The sequence below is a fragment of the Olea europaea genome, chromosome 15 (assembly GCF_002742605.1).
Source record: "Olea europaea var. sylvestris chromosome 15, O_europaea_v1, whole genome shotgun sequence".
In the NCBI taxonomy this organism is placed as follows: domain Eukaryota; kingdom Viridiplantae; phylum Streptophyta; class Magnoliopsida; order Lamiales; family Oleaceae; genus Olea; species Olea europaea.
The window spans coordinates 7,102,155-7,107,003 of record NC_036251.1 but is presented as its reverse complement, the minus strand read 5'-3'; the positions used below and the strand labels follow the sequence as shown (position 1 = coordinate 7,107,003).

General features: G+C 36.6%; 1 pseudogene; it reads right to left on the bottom strand.

The window, feature by feature from the left end:
- Positions 1–2,952: 2,952 nt before the first annotated feature.
- On the bottom strand, positions 2,953–4,221 carry LOC111411161 (annotated as a pseudogene).
- Positions 4,222–4,849: the final 628 nt, after the last annotated feature.

The window sequence follows — 4,849 nt, the reverse complement described above, 5'->3', positions numbered from 1 at the left end:
CTTACTGGACAAGGAATGCAAAAAAGAAGAAACTGTGTATGTAGGTGAGATTTTTGAGTGTGTTAGATTGCTGGAGAATGAGCCTTTTTATAAGCATACTGCCCATTAATATTGTGACCATTGGGAGTCCATTGGAATTACTTCCCATTAACACTGTAACCATTGGAAGTTCATTGGAGTTTTTTTCAGTTTAGAAACTCAAAAGTCATTGGAGAAAGCCAAAAAAAGTTGGCAAAACGTGGGCTCACCGATGGGGTCATTTTTGCCTTATTCGGTCCGACATTCGTATGCGCAGATCGCGCACGCACCCAAGTTCAAAGTCCGAAAGCCATTTCGGTTCATGATTTGCACCCCCTGCACACGCACGTGGAGAGAGAGCCTCTATGCTACACATGATTACATATCTCCAAAGCATAGCCATATATAAAGTGGTTTAAGTTTTCTTGATTTTCCTATATGGGATAAATGTATTTTTCCCACAAAACCAACTTCAAAAGACCAACTTTGAGCTTCAATTTCTCATTCACTCGAGCTTTATTTTTGGCAAATAAATACATGAAATCGATGTTCTCGCGGAGGATAACACATATCAACTTTGATATTCCACATTGGACCAACGAGTCCCATCGAAAATTGTTCCAAAAGTAAGCCGCTCACTCAATTTTTTCCAACACCCTTCACCTTTTGATGAATTCTTTGCCCGATTTTCTGTATCAAATTGGACAACCTTCGTGATGGAACCCCGACATGGTAACTGTCAGGATGAGGCACCAAAGTGACAGATGGGACGACGGTATCAGCTGAAGTTTTGGAAGGTGCGATCCCTTGCTTGGGATCAGGAGAAAAAGAGACCCTGGCTTCTGTTTCCACAGGTTCTCCACCATAAGAATGTAGTTCTGTTTTGGAAGAATTTTGTACTAATAATCAACCAAAAAAACCAAATGTCGGAATGATAATTACCACAAGGAACAAAAAATATACATATTTAATGTCTATTGTACGGACGCTTCAACTAAGGTGATATATCCGTGTTCGACACGTGTTGAATACCAGACATTTCTCAGGCACTCTAACATGGTCATTTTTCTTTCTTTATAAAAATATATGTTTTCAACTCAAAGTAGCTATTAAATAACAAATAGGTATTCATATATAAAAAGTTCAAAATTAATAACAAGTATATAACTAAATTTATATTGTACTATATAAATGAAGAATTTAATTGCGTTGTCTATGTGTCGTGTTAGTACTTTTTTAAAAATTGCATGTCGCGTTGAATACGCGTGTCCATGTCGGTGCATCATAATATTTGATTCTAAAAAGTACAAACTTTCAATCATGCTTGAAGCGGTTGCATTCAGAATGATGAACATGCTAACCAAAAACGCGTATTTATTTTAGTTGTTAAATTAAGAAAGTAGATATGGTTTTATTATGTTTTAAAAATAAATATTTTGTAAACGATCTAGACAATGATTATGTCATGTGAAATTATTGATATTTCTCTCAAATCCTATAATCTTCTTGCCTCCCCTCCTTTTATTGAAAATGTTCGAGTATGCACCCATCCACATGTTGAATAACTAGGACCCATTAGCGTGAAGGTAATCTCAATCATTTTTGTTATCCCCAGGCAAAATTTCATAAGTTTTCTCAAATTTTAGTTCCGACTAAGATGCCAAATGCATTTTTCTCACATAATCAGCAGGTATATTACATATTATCGTTTTAGGGTTGGCAATCGAATCAAACAGCTCCTCAGCTCAGCTTGTAAAAAAATGGCTTGGGCACGTATTTGAACGAGTCCAAGTGGGCCTGCTCACTAGGCGAGCCGAACCCGCATGGGCGAACAACCTACGAGCCTAATTTTCACGAGCCCAAGAGCCGTAAAAAAGGGGAACAAAAGAATCAAAAAAAATTTTAAAAAAAAAAAAAAAAATCTTGAGCAGGTGGGCTGGGCTCGTGAGTTCACGAGCTCGTGGCTCGACCCTTGAGCACGAGCCGAGCTCATGCTTGAAAGAGCTTGAGCTCAGCTCGTCAAAGTGACAAGCCAAGCTCGTGGGTAGATGGATCGAGACGGCTCGATTTGGCCCATTGCCAACCCTATTAATCAATTAGAAATTTTCTGGTCCTCCTTAACCAGTACCAACTAAAGGAAAAGACTCATAAGCAGGTAATGGATCTTAGGCTGTGTACTTCATAACCAATCGAACCTCCCAACTCCCCATACTAATCCCTGCGCTCATCAGTTAATTCAGTATCTCCTGTTTTTCGTCCATGTAACCTGTATAGTTTATATAGAGAGAGAGGAAAGTAGAACACGGAAAGACAAAACATTAACCTAGTATTTGCAGTTTACAGAAAATAAGGCCAACGACATGCAACAGACAAGACTTTCATGGTTCACTTGGCTGATTTAATTTTAATGAAGTTTCAGACTGATGATGATATATTATCTGTTTTAATGTTGATGAGTTCAAAAACATCTATTAACAGAAAGTTCGATTAATTCGATGTGCTATTCTAAATGTAATGTATACTCTAATTTCACACCTTAAATTTGAGGACACATTATTCTAGTGTATGGATTTTAAACCTGCACACACTCAATTTTGATCACTAAATTGTGTAACAGAAGCTAACTTGGTGAAGAAAGTAAAGTTGAGAAACCAAGTTGGTAAAAAAATAGAGCGTCGAGTGACCGACAGTGTCTTTCACCCCTTTTAAAATCGGTGGTCANTAAAGTTGAGAAACCAAGTTGGTAAAAAAATAGAGCGTCGAGTGACCGACAGTGTCTTTCACCCCTTTTAAAATCGGTGGTCAAAATAAAGGAAAATAAGTACAGTAGAGCTACCCTGGAGGATGACCTTGGGTTTCCAGAAGAAAGTATAGACATCCTTAATGGTTTTTGTTTTCCATACTCATACCTCAGCCAGTACGAGACAGTGATGGTGGCTGAAGCAAGCACAGGTAACAGGATGAGCACCACCAAGTTAGTGGCTAGAATTCATATCAGGCGTTTATTCGTACTCTATTGTGAACATTATACAGCAAGTTCTCGAATAACTTCCAGGTTCCATCACCACATGTAATTTTGCTTCTGAATGAGAATCAATTACAAAAGAAATCAAAGGGGACTGGTGGATTAGAATGGTTGGTGGAGAGTATCTTCGAGGCTACAATGGCATTAGCTGCTTCAGTATAATGGACACCGTCCCAACTTACAATTCGAGATTTTTGGTCGCAGACTTGACACCCAGGCTGACCACAATACACGCCAGAGATGTAGTTGTATGGAGGCCCCCCCGAACCACAACATGCCATCAATGGATTTGGAAAACCTGAAGTTTGAACAATAGGATACTCATAATTATGGACAATACACCAGCGCAAGAACTGATTATTGGAACTCAAAAAGCAACTTTTACTTATTTTTTTAACTTAGCCAAATATGTTCTATCAACTGAAAATAACAATATCAATGCGCCCAAATTATGTACATTTGACGTGCATAAAGTGAAGTATCTCTACTTGCAAAAGTATAAGAAATCGAACAAATGTACTGATCTTTAAAGGACTATAAACTCAAATCTAAATATTACTAAAATAGATATTATATAAAGAAATTTGTGCAATAAAAACTAGAATGTTAATTTGAATTTCGGATATGACATTGTTATTCAGTAGAGAACATGTCAGCAAACAGAAGCAGAGTGAGTTGATTTCTCATATATGTTAAATCAATCCAATATGTTTTTTTGGGATGCAGCAAAAAAATGAAAATATGACGGTCGAAAATTGACAGCATAGAATAGAATATTTACCAACTATATCTTTCCCCGGAAAAGGTTTAGAAAAAGAGAGAAGAAAAGATGGTTTGATAAGCTTACCGTACTCGCTGGAGTTGGCTATGAGATCATATTTGATGGCATAGATGTCAACATATATGATAGTCGCATCCTTTAATTCAGATCTTAATTCTTGGCATAAATGGTCCAGGCCTCCATTGAACAATTTTGCAATAGTATTATGACTTGAAATACATCCAAATGGATCGAGATCCTCTGAAGTATGTTTTTCTAGGGCAAGTTTTTGAGGGAGACAACCAAATGGCCCAGTATTATGGACCCAGAACTTCCTGCCTCCTTGATTATATAATTCCTACATGAAATGGAACAATAATACTAGGGATGGAGGCCTTGCAACTTCTTTATGAACAAATCATAAAAAATATTATAATGTAAATGAGAAATGTTAAGTAAAAATCTTATTTACTCCACATGTTCGATGCTAGTATATGAGAAGTGAACGAACTTGCACAAATTTAAATGTAGTTCAATATTGAGAAATAAATAACGGAAGTATTAGATTGAGCCTTAAAGCAGTCATTCTCAAATGTAATAACTAATTTAAGAATAATGTTCATTTATTTGACATACATTCGAATGTATTTCGTTATATTGTTAATATGAGCATTCACCCATCAAGTTTACATTGTACATAATTTGGGTGTATGGAGAATTGGCTCATATACACAGAGCACAAATTTTGGGATTCTTATAATTAGATTAGTTCTTCCCAGTCGGGTGAGGGGTGGATTGTTGGTTGATTGATTGAATTGAGAGAGATGAGAGTTGTCTCTCCTAAAAAGCAGAAGAAAATAAAGTAAAATGTATTAAATGGATGGAACTGAAAGCTAAAAGAAAATATTTCCAACGTCTAGAAATTTCCTTGAACTCACTTTTCACAAGTGATTAAGAAATTCATCCTCCTGCTCTTCTTTTTTATTTTCTTAGCTGTGTGGAATTGTTATTTTCAAAGCGCATTTGAGAGAGAGAGAGAGAGAGAG